Here is a 13,187-nt window from a genome sequence, read left to right as displayed (position 1 = left end):
CGACGGGGAGAGGCTAGAGGTTGATCAGACCTCCGTTGCCTGCTTGAAATGCACTGGGTCCGTAAGGATCCGCAGCGCTTAGAGATCTTCACACAGGGTGAAGTCTCCTCCTCCCTTGTTCGTGGAGTCCTCCAACTTGGGCGGAAACCACTCAAGCCTTTTATACGGCTAGCAAGCCAATCACTAGCCGCCACGTGTGAATAATTTAGAACTGGCCAATAATGGGACTCAAATTAGCATACAAATGGCGGGAACTCTTTGCAACGAGCATTTCTGTGCTGCAACAAAGAAATGCACCCTGCAAAGAAAGCTTCAAATTGGCGGGAAATTCTCCCTTGCACCGGGGTTTTCTTTTGCAGCAGAAAACTCCACCGTGCAAGGAAGCAATAATTTAGTGGGAACAATTTAGCAGTGCCGAAGCACACAAAAACAAAAATCACACCCTTTGGGTTGTGACAGTAACCACCTGCACTGTGCTGTCCTTTAGTATTTCCCAAGGGAAGTATTAAAGCACGGCGATGTGTAGATGCACCCTTATTTCCTAGACAAGTTCTGTTCTCTGCCTCCTTTTTTGGATTCCTAAGTGAAGATAACAATAGGTTTTACCTTTCACAATGCTGCAAAGATTAATTAAGTTATGTATGAATAGCATTTGAAAATGAAGTGTTATTGTTGTTGTTCTTATCATCACTATCACCAACACCATCACGATATATTTCTTACAGTCAATGCAGTCAATCTGAACTGTTCTGAAACTTCACCTCCAAAAGCAAACTAGATCTAATCAAAAGAGTTTTCTTTTTTTTTCCCTTTGATGCTGCATAAGTTACCAAGTTTCCAATTCAGCAAAGCACTTAAGCATTTAAACACATATTTAAATGCAAGTGAAGTCAAATGGAAGCACATACCTAAATGTTTTGTGGAATCAGGGCCCAAAAGCAGACCTGTTTGGTATATACCAGAAGAAAAGCCATTCTCCAGTGTTTTGACCTTTCCAGAGGTGCAGTGCATCAGAAATGCCAAACAAAAGTCAGTTCCCATGTGGCTTTTCAACCCAGCTTTGCATACCAATGGATATCAGATAGATGGAATAATTACCTGCACTTTTGGGTGCTTAGCCAAACTGAACCAGCAAGACTTTTTTCAATGAATTGCCTAAAGGTCTCAATATTTTATTTTTTCTCATCATCTATTAGCTCACTTTTCTCTCAGGCTGAACAGAAATTTCATTGTTGGGTGGAGATTTTATTGTTCTTAAGTGCTATTTGTGGACATGTAACAAATCAGCCCTGAAAGGAAGTATGTATATTTATTGAAAATTCTTAATACAGAAGAAGTACAAAGTTTATCCTGGTTAGTCACCCTTATACTTCAACAGGAAGAAATGGCTTGGTTTGATGGTTAACAATAACATTCCTCTTTGGACCTTTTGACATGTCACAGGAGTAAGATAGATAAATAATTATATAACTTGCATGGCAACCAATAACATACTTGACAACATAGGGTTAGCTTTTGGTCCTCCGCAATAAAGTAAACAAAGACTCAGATATGAAGAGACTTGTTTCCTTGAACTCTCCTCTGTGTTCTGTTCTCAATGGCCTTGGCATACATGTCCTGGTATTAAAGATTTTCTAATTACTAGGTTGGCAGCTACAAAAGAAAGATTTGCAATCTTCCACTGCTTTATTCAGCAGAGAAGCCTGGAGTTTTTCTTCTTTTCAGATGAATAAAGGTTGATGTTACATTTTAGTGCAAATGTCTCATATGAAATACCTTTAACATATGGTTGGATTCGGTGCAAAAGAAAGGAAAAAATCTTGCAACGTTACTGAGAACACAGGGTAGGCAGGAACTAGCAGTACTCTCTACACCAAGCTTTGTTGACCACAAGTCTGACCTACATCACCTGAAATCATCCTAATTCTGAGCTTCTTCTGAACAGGATTTACTTAATTCTGCAGCTAGTTTTGACATTGATAAATATTCCCTTCTCCCGATGATGAGATCCCTTAATCTGTGTCCTATGCTACTTTTGGACCCTTGCCTCCTGAGGTGAAAGGCTGGCGTGTTTGCCGACGGCACTGCCGCCCCTGAGAAAGGTAAAGTAGAGAGGCACGCTCAGGCCTGTTCTCGTTGATGATTTGCCATTAAGTTCAGTGCCAGCTGGAGGAGTCTCTCGTGCCTCCACAAAGTTTCACCTTTCCCGAGCGCGGTTCACTACACAGGAGTTGTTTACATTGTTGAGTAAGGAACAAGTGATCCAGCTCACTATAATGTTGCTCCTAAATTTGCCATTTCTCCCTCCCCCAAAACTGCTCCTTTCATTTTCTCCAAGAGAGGACACAACTTTAGGAAACTTCATTCACTGTGATGAAGATAATCAATCTCAGTCCTTCACCCCAGAAAAAAGCACAACACAACAAAAAGAAGTAATAGAAGGGAAGAACACTAAACACTTCAAACTGACCTTTACCATTAGAGTCTTGAAGGATGATGATGATCCTTCACAAAAAGAATATACAAGATCCTGTACTCCATCACTACACAGAGATACCATAAAAGAGGGTTAGAGGGCAACTCAGACAAGCCAGACATTTACAGAGAGTGAATTTTTCCTTGCAGTGACCACAATGAATATGTTTGCTGAACCAAATATAAGCAGAGAGCCAAGACGTGAATTCCTGATGCCTAAACCAGAGCCCTGTTTCTTTCTAAGATTTTGGAAAGAATTTTACAAGAATGGTTCCTGCAAACATGGCCAGCATTGTTTTTGGAGTGAAAACTGAAATCTGACTTAAACATTTTAATATTAGAAATGCTGGAGATTTATGCCTGATTTTGAAATTCACATCTCCTTCCCCCACAAAAAATGACAAGAAAATCTCTGGCATATACATCTTCTTCTATTCTCACTCCTCACTTGAATGGACAGTGTTTAATAGTAGAGTGCCTGTGTACACAGGTGATTGTGGCTGACTATTTATCATTTGCATTACCATATAGGAAAGGCTGAGGGACCATTGTCTTAGGTGCTGAACAAACCCACAGTCTAAAGGGATCTCTGTCTTGAGATCTGCATATACAACTCAGGTCCCTATGTACACATGCAAATATTTAATTTTTGCATGCATCCTGGAAAATGAATATTTTACATATGCTCTTGGATGCACTCTTCAATAGTTTTCCTTTATTTTAAAGGCACCAATATCTTTGTAGGCATTTTGGGTTCCAAGTTTCATATCCCTATGCTTGCTGAATAGAATCTTGCTTTACCAGGGATCCCATTACAGTCAGTGGAACCACTTTTAGAAAAAGGATATGAAAATCTAAGCCTCAGTTTTCTTTCTTTTAAAATGACCATAAAGCGACAGAGGTTCTCAACCTTTTTGGAGTCAGTTAATGTGCAATAAATGTGACTGAACACACTCTGGCTCAATTTGAGCTGGAGTAAACTAATGCCGACATCACTGTCTACATGTGTGTTTAAGCACAGTAATTCACTGTGCTGCCAGATACCACTTGTATCTGACTGGACTATCCAGCGCAGTAAATTAGTCTACTGTGCTCTAATTGCCATGCACGTGTGGGTGGTAACACTGTACTGTGCAGCAAATTAGTCTGCTGCTCAGTAAAGTATCTCATGTAGATGCGCCCAGTGTTATGCTCCCTTAACTTACCTCACTGGTTCTCCACTGGGTGCTATCTCTGCTAGGTAAAACTGCCCTCAATGCAGAGATGTGGTAACCTCTTTCAGTGCCCAGGGCAGATGTGGGGGATAGAAATTATGGTGACTAATGCAGAGCAGGGTGGAGGAGCAAAATCTTACCTATCTCTGCATTCTTCCCTCTGGCAACAGTCATTACAAATGCTGCTGGCAGACAGGCAGAAGCATGGACTCCTGCGGGACTGTTCCTGCTTCCCTGTTCACTTCCCCTCTTCTGCACAGGGGCAAGACTCTGCCTCCCATGGCAAAGTCTCCTGGCTTCATTGTTCCCTCCCCTCTAATCCCCAGGTACACTACTGGGTATGGGCTGCACCTGTTCTGTTACTATGGCCTGGGTCTTCAGTGCTGTGCCTGCCATGACAAAGACACCTAGTGCCCTGCTTATCCCCCTTGGTTATGCTACCACCCATGTATCTTATGTATATCCAGACTGGGAAGGGCTGCACTACATTTGTACTCTCTGATAAGCGTAAACAAGATAGGAGAGCTGGTTCATGCCACAGCCTCTCCTGGTCCAACCCTGCATGACATCTCCCAGAAACAGAGGCATGCGGAGAAGGTAAACGGCCTTGTGCACCTCTGTTTCTGCGAGGAGCACAGGGGGCTGGACTGGGAAGGGCTGGGGCATGTGTGGGCTCTCCTGCCTGTTTTAAAGAACCACCACAAGGCAGGAGAGGGCACTGGAGCAACCCTTCCCAGTCTGTCTATACTCTAGGTATACAAAATATTTTACGTAGCTGCTGTAATAATTGCGCCCACACCACAAAACACCAGAGGGAGATCTTGTGGCTCCATGGGGTACCACAGAATCTGAGTTGAGAACCACTGATCCATAGCCTTTTCTTTATTTTTGCTAATTGCCTCTGTATTGCAATACCAAACCATGGCTGCTTACAGAGCCACAGCACTGAACTCATTTTCATAGATTCATAGATTCATAAATGTTAGGGTCGGAAGGGACCTCAATAGATCATCGAGTCCGACCCCCTGCATAGGCAGGAAAGAGGGCTGGGTCTAGATGACCCCAGCTAGATGCATATCCAACCTCCTCTTGAAGACCCCCAGGGTAGGGGAGAGCCCCACCTCCCTTGGGAGCCCGTTCCAGACCTTGGCCACTCGAACTGTGAAGAAGTTCTTCCTAATGTCCAATCTAAATCTGCTCTCTGCTAGCTTGTGGCCATTATTTCTTGTAACCTCCAGGGGCGCCTTGGCAAATAAAACCTCACCAATTGCCTTCTGTGCCCCCGTGATGAACTTATAGGCAGCCACAAGGTTGCCTCTCAATCTTCTCTTGCGGAGGCTGAAAAGGTCCAGGTTCTCTAGTCTCTCCTCATAGGGCTTGGTCTGCAGGCCCTTAACCATACGAGTGGCCCTTCTCTGGACCCTCTCCAGGTTATCCGCATCCCTCTTGAAGTGCGGTGCCCAGAATTGCACACAGTACTCCAACTGCGGTCTGACCAGCACCCGATAGAGGGGAAGTATCACCTCTTTGGATCTATTTGTCATGCATCTGCTGATGCACGATAAAGTGCCATTGGCTTTTCTGATGGCTTCGTCACACTGCCGACTCATGTTCATCTTGGAGTCCACTAGGACTCCAAGATCCCTTTCCACTTCTGTGCCACCCAGCTGGTCATTTCCTAGGCAGTAGGTGTGCTGGACATTTTTCCTCCCTGAGTGCAGCACTTTGCATTTCTCCTTCATGCGGACCTCAACCTGTAGTGCAGTGTGGAGGCCAGCCTTTTTGGGCAGAGGAAGGGGATCCAAGTGGCACTTGGGAAAAGTGTGGAGCTCATTTGTGGCACCTGCCAAGCAGCTGCTCTGCTTTTTGCTCTCTACTCTGTGATCCCTTCCCAATCTCCTGCTCTGCTTTCTACTTCCTGCACTGTCTATTGTTGTGCCACCTGTCCCCTCCCTGATCTGCTGTGTGCCCCACAGGGGCTGCCAGTGCCACTGCTGACACTAATGCCATAGGTTGGCTATCCCTGCTGTAGTGTATTGAGCACTCTACCCTCTACCTTATATATCAATGGCAGTGGACAATAGTTATAGGAGAGCAAATAATTGGATTCTTCATTTATAGACACATTGCTGGACATATTACCAGACACTGAAATCATGGTTCTGCCCTGTAGATCTAGTGCTTTTCAAAGGTTGAAAATGCTGTTGGTATAGCTACTCGAAATTTGCATTGGTGTCAATAAAAGTAAAGCTGGGCCTTTAGTCCTTGGCCACAATGAATATTTGGTTAAGAACTGAAAGACTCACTAGATTTTGAAATGTAAAGTATTGAACAGGGCAAATCCATTCCAGAGTTTCACATACAATATGCTAAATGGGACTATTGGTGCATATGTGTTTGCAGGATTTGGGCCTAGCCAATTTTAATAATTGTTTCTTTAGTTCAACAATAACATTTTTGTTTGTTTGTTTGTTTGAATATAAAAATTATGTTAACAAATTTGTAGCACCACCTCAAGATATAAAGACAAAAAAAATATTACCCCCAAACACGCCTTGCTTTCCTGATCAGCATCTGACTAGCAACAGCCAGGTACAAAACAGCGAAACCACACAAAGTCGCCTTTATCTGCTCAGATAACTTTATGCAGGTCTGTGGTCAAAGTCCACGGAGGCTTTACTGTAAAGATCAGTAAGAAAATACATTTGTCTTTTTATGGCTAACACTTTTGCTACATAACAGTTACTGGCATTAATGTTTTCCCTCAATAATATTCACAATCTTCATTCATATTTCTACTCACTGAATGCTGAAAGCAAAAGAAGGAAAGAAGGAAAGAAAAGAAAAAACACTATTCAAGAAAAACTTAAATGGAAAAGAACATAAAAATTCAGGCCATCTATGTTTGATGCTATCATTAAAAAAGGGTGGGATGACAAAGTGAAAAGAAAAATGCAGCAACTCTTTTATGTGAAGATTACATTTAAAAATAACCAACTAACAGTCTGCACTTTTCAGGGGGCTGACGTCTTGAAACGCATTTAGATTGATGCAGCCTGAGTCTGAAGTTCTCTTGCTGAGTAAACAGTCAAGTGTTCTTAATAGGAATTGCAGTTTCTCAACATCTGTTGGGGAAAAGGGAATGGTGAAACAACAATTTAGATTGAGATTGGTTTTGTTAAATGCATTTAAATTCCAAGATTAGTGGTGTTCTTTCTTTTTCAATTAGCATTTACTTGCGGAAAGGTTACAGATGAAGGGGCTGAGAAAGAGATCTTTTGGCGGAGGGGGGGACGGTTGCTCCCAGAGCAGTACAGAACTCACTGAAACCAAACCATGCTAGGCAGAGTGTCATAGGACTTTTAACAAACTTACAGCTTGTGCCAAAGCAGGCACCACTGAAAATCTCTACAAGGCAAAACAAAGGAACCAATGAATTTGCTTTGCTATTTGCTTAAAAACAAGCTGTAGCTCACATAGGGAAAGCATGATTTTTCCTTTTCGAAGTTACTTATAAAGCACTCTCATCCTGTAATAAAAACCTTCACAATTTAGTCTGTTAAGGGACGACAATACGCTCGGGTTAGTAGAAACTTAAAAAGGGAGGAAGTATGTAGGGGAAACTGTTTACCTGCTTTGCAGCCATTAAGTAAAACCTCTCCTGTTACCAAGTGCTTTTGGTAAGTTTTGTTTAATGAAGAAAGACTCTTATGGCATAGAAACAATGCTGGCATATTGTGAAATAATTAGTGAGACCAAGTGCATTCTGAATTCTCTTGTGCAAGTTTCACTATGCAACAGAGAGATACATATAGGTGTAATACACCAAAACTGTATGATTCATCATCCCACTTTCATGCTGGCTTAACATGCACTGACTTCACATGTAAAACTGCGGTAATGAGGGACTGATTCAGGCCTGTATATTTTAATTTTTTCATTGTTATGCTCAGGCTTTTCAATATTTGTATCTCAACCATCTGTACTCTGTGTGTGTGCGTTCACGCATGCATGCACACACAAACCTAAAGAAAATTGAAGTGCAATATACTATTTTGGCAACCAGGTAGGTTAGTAATTTTTGAGTTTTCCTACAAGCTAGAATTAAGGAGTTTTGTTTGCTTGCTCATTTGTATTTTTTTTCTTTTTGGAGGGGCGGGGGTGTTTTTGTTTTTGTGTTTGTCGGTTTTTGCTTTTGTTTTGGGGGTTTTTTTGTTTGTTCTTTACAGCCCTTGGGAACATACTTTGTTACTGTCTGTTCTTTACTATGCCACTGAAAAGGAGCTCAGAGCTGTGGAAGGCACAAGATGCTCTGAATACCCAAGAAAGTACAAGATAGATTTAAAGAAAATAGGATGCCATTGCCAAGCCAGAGGAAGGGAATCATTTGATTTGTATACAGTTTGTACATTTCTTAGCATTACTGAAAATCAACAGGTTTAAGGGGCTAAACCAAAGCTGAATGAAGTCAATGGAAAGACTTCTTGGCTTCAGTGTACCAACTTCAAGACTCTTCATATAGGGAGACTCGTCATATAGGGGTGCACACTGCTTAGCTTCACTGGAATAGTTTGCTGTTCTTTTTGCTGTACATGGTTTGCTACAAGAAAATTTAGTCTAGAAAATGTCCACTAAATATGTCTCTAGACACTTAAAACTAGCCAAGATTGATTACTCTATTTATTGATCTCATTTATATTATCTTGGAGATTTTGCACTAATGTTAAGGTGATGAAGTGCAGATGAAGTGGGCTGCAGTGCTCAGCATTGTATACTTTATTGCATAAAGCTGTTAAGGAACCAACATTAACAGGAAAAAATGTGAATGAACCAGCATATGGCCAGCCTCTTGGAATACTCATTCTTCTAATCACAAATAGACTCACAAGAAGACTTACAGGACTTCTAAACTTTCCAAGGGGCAGTCCCTCACTCCTATTCACTCACCTTTCTCAGAAACAGTCCTTATTTCTCTTTGTTCTGCCACTTTTTAAAATGCAGAAAGTACCGTGCATGTCCTCAACTTTGTGCTAATCGCTCGATTTCCTGTAAGTTCCCAGACTGTATGTATATTAAATTCAGGCTACTGTGTCTTATTTTGAGCATTAGTATTTTAGTGGCCTGAATATTTGTCAACACAGTTTGGTCAGTAATCACAGTGCCTGGGATAGATCATCAGCTGGCCTAAGCTGTCATAGTTCCATTGGTTTCTGTGAAGTCAATGGAGTTACAGTGATTTAAGCCAGTTGAGTATCTGGCACTGAGTAGAAAGATGCAGTATTTTATCACTGAAGAAATGAGTTGCTGTAAGCAGTACAGCCCTGCTTTCTCTTCTGATCTTGATCCAGACTCTGGAGTGCTTTATTTTTTTCTGTATCTTTTATCTCCATTACAAAAAAAAAGGGAATAGTTAAACAAGTCTTAGTCATGGGTAGTTCTACTGGACTGCATGGGACTAACTGCAGAAAAAACTATTTGCACAAGCCAGGGTTGCAAACTCATGCCTTCAGACTTAAGGAGACAAATAAAAGTGGTCAGGTGTTTTCCCCCAGAACCATCACCATCTCAAGAAAAATAAAATTGGGCAAGTCAATATTTTTAATTACAGCTATTGTGGTTAAGACAACTCCTTGGAGGAAACAAAAAGGTGTTTTGCATAGGAAATGATAAAGGGTTTTGTTACTGCTAGGCTGTGCATTTAGCTCCAGCCTTGAGCAAGGGCAGCTGCACTGCACCGTGGCGGCTGTAGCTCCAGGAGGCACTGTGCTTCAGAGTCACTCGTGTGAGGCATGAGTTACTTAGCACTTCTCCTGCAGCTTTGCGTGGGTAAGCATTTATTGCTGGTTTATGCAGAAGATTGCAACCCACTGTGTGCCAGCCTACCTTTGCCTGGTAGCACTTTGCTAGCGTGGAGTCCTTGGCAACTCACCTGCTAACATGGGGGAATAGGAATGCACAACAGGGCCCATTTCTTTCTGCTAGGTCAGACTTAAAGTCCAGCGCTCTAAAAGAGGTTCCTGGTCCCCTCCATGACTATGTGGGTGCGCCATCCAAGTCACATTCTAGTTCCTGGAAGACACTGCATTTTGTTTCAGGCCAAAACATATTGTGCACAAGCTGAGGATATAACTGTATTGACAGATAAATATCACTGTGCCACAAGCAATTTGAGGGCTAGACAGCAACCATCAGTATTTTGCTACATGGAACTAAGATTAGGTGTGACCTTAGATTTCTGGCTGCTCAGGGAACAACAAGTATTTCAAGCTGGCACCCAGAGGAGACCTTGCTGGTAAATTCACATTATTCCTGCCAGTGACTATCAGGGCCCAAACCTGAAGTCCTTATTCAACTGAAACTTCATGGCAGATATTCACCAGAGCAAAGGGCTGCAGGTTTATGTGCAAGTACTTAACTGACTTTTTAAGCTGATGGCTGTTTAGAAGAGGCAAAAAGGCATAAAGAGCTGAAAGAGGAAAAATGGTTTTCCATATGAAGGAAATGGCAATCACAGGATTACTGTAGTGAGAAAGAATGCAGACTGAGATGCCTGGGGATGAATGGAGCTGGGAACAGAAAACCAAGCATGAATAGCACCGTGTCCTGTCCTGTATCTATTGTCTTCACTGGTTTAGCTGAGAAGCGCAACAGGCTGAATATAGCCCTAGCATTTGACTGGAAATGAAAGGCTTTAATAAATGCTCTGGGTCATATGAATGCATTTAAATGTTTTATGGTGTGTCATGTTCTAAGCAAAATGTGTCATCCCACATATTTCACATTCGTCTAAATTTGCATTCTCCCAGATGGTCACATTTATTGCGTTTGTGACGTTAACAGTCTCTTTCAGGTTCCAGCCAATCAAGGTTTCCTGTAAGTTAAACTATAAGATGAATTCTTCATTATTGCATCTAGTACTGAACATAAAACCAAATTTAAACACTAACCTCAGTGTCTCCTGAATTTGGGGAAAAAATCAGATTCAGATTTCATCCAATCATCCTGCCATAAATTTACCTTTCATTGCTATCAATGAAATTCCACTGAATTCAGTGTTGTTTTAGCACTCTAATCAAGCATAGAATTTAGCCAGTTGATTCACTATAGGTTCAGCCCGCTATCATACACTTCACACATAGCCACTGACATGAATGTGGCTAAAAGGGACATAAAGCATTACTTGTTTCATACCAAATGAACAAACTTCATATTTTCAGCAACATGTATGTACCAAATGCATATATTCATATATATGAGCCAGAATCCAAGGAAAAGCCTAAATTCCCTGCATCTCTAAGAATTGAGTTTTATATTACTTGTATAAGGAGACAATTTTTGCTCTTCTACGACAATTCTTTCAGCTATCAATCTTCGCTTAATTAAAAGTTCACCAAATTAAATCAAATGCTTTCCCTTTAAATTACTCTAAACCAAAATGAACTACAAAATGCCCATAGTCTAGGTAACTGCCAATTCCTCCTCTAGTAAATCTGTTTAATCGCTATTTTTTTTTAAGAAAATCCAAATTTAATAGTATGGGAATTTAATTATCATTTCTATTAGTGAAACTGCTTGAAACTGTCTTGAAGACATTTCCTTTCACTTTAGTTTGCCCTGTGGATAAGTAGAGCACTTTGGTCCTTTATTGATTTGTCCTTTACTGCAGTGATCACCTTTCATTTTCAAGCATTCACCTTCCATTCATGAGCATTAAATCCCTATTTAAAAGAAATAATAGAACTGGAATGATGGCTCAATAGGGCAATGATCAGTAGAAGAACCAAGATGACTTTAACTGGGTCAGAACTTTATTTCATTAAGCTGAATAGTGATTTCTCTCTCTCTCTCTCAAGCTGTGGCTGGCCTTCCTCTCCCTGGTGGTATGAAGGCCAGCTGCTTTGGGACAGGGGAGAAGGAGGGGTAAGAAAAGCGCCTTTACAAAGGACATTTTCAGCATTTAGAAACCCCATGTCTGTGAATACGGGCTAACACATCAGCACATTTCTGTTTTGAAATGAAGAGCAGCAGGTACGTTTTGACACAAATTCAAATCAAACGTGTGCCTTTGATATCATACTGGCAAAACGCTATCATATGCTTTGCTAATCTAGCGTGCCGCGTCTCCTATGCTTATGTTTTTTGGAATTAAATTGCATGACTGTGCTTTGCTCTGTAAAATGTGCAAATGTGTAAATTATGGCAGGACAGATTGCAAATGCAAGTTGAAGAAATAAAAAATATGCTGCACTCTTTGTAAAGAGGGCAAGGGGTGGGGCCTGTTGGAAGGTGAGAAGGTGAGAATCCTTCCTAGCAGACATTCCTGGAAGAGACAGATTTATTTATATTATTTGTGTTCTTACTAAAGTGCTGTAAAACCAAAAGGCCTTACTCAGGATCCACTGTGATAGATGTATGGACACATGCTCAGACATGGCCCCACACAGAGGCCCTTACAATCTCATTAAACAAACTAGAATGAGTGAGGCTACAATGTAATAGTAAGGGAGTAGCAAGGGCCCCATTGCAGAAAAAGCACTTACGTACGACTTTAAGTTTGTCCCACTTCTGTACAGTGCTTATGCATGTGCTTAAGTGCAGCCATGAGTAGGCAACTGTTCCTGAAAAGGGGCCAATATGAACAACTAGACTGAATCACTCAAAACAATTAGCTTTTAATCTATTTAAAGTATATTTTAAATCTCCAATTAAACTACAACTCCCTCTGCTCCCTTAACGCTTGTCTTCTTTCCTCCTTCCCCCAGAAAAAATGACAAGGAAGTCTCTGCCATCTACATCCTCTTTTATTTTAACTCCCCACTTGAATTAAATGGCATAACTAAAACCTAGATCAAGAGACACTGAGCCAAATCATCAGTATAATGGGCCATCCCCATTTCGAAGTCAGTGGATTTGGCCTATAGCAACAAAGATGAGGAGCAGAATAAATAAAAACACACTAATTGTAAGAAGGAGCCAGACTTTTGCTACAGTTGATCAGTAAGAACAGGATCAATCTGGCACTTGATAAGGTTGTTCTCATTAAGCATAAGTACTGCTTCATTCCTCTGTGATGTCTTGCTTTTAAGATGAATTTCTATAGAGCTAGTTTAGTGATGCCATTTACTTCTTAACAGGTTCCTTCATTTTCAAAGTTTCCTGTTTTGGATACTGAACTCATACCTGATTCTTCTGAAGTCAAACCATTCTTGTCTGATTTCAGTGCTACCAGGATATAGCCCATTATGCAACTGAGTTGTAATCCATGCATGTTATTGTTTTTTATAGGAGATTGATTTAAATAGATATCAGCTGACTGTGATGAAACACAAATTGTTTGTGTGATTGATTTAAACATTCAAACCACTGAGAATAAATTAACTGATTTTATAGGCTTTATTTTTTTAACCCCCAGCTCTTTAGAGTGGGTTGTGTTTTACTTACAGTCATGTAATCATTCCTGTACCTTTATTATTAGAACTTTAGTACGTTGTCATCAGA

The sequence above is a fragment of the Alligator sinensis genome, unplaced genomic scaffold, assembly GCF_000455745.1.
Source record: "Alligator sinensis unplaced genomic scaffold, ASM45574v1 scaffold624_1, whole genome shotgun sequence".
Lineage (NCBI taxonomy): Eukaryota > Metazoa > Chordata > Crocodylia > Alligatoridae > Alligator > Alligator sinensis.
Note: the sequence above shows the minus strand (reverse complement) of the source record.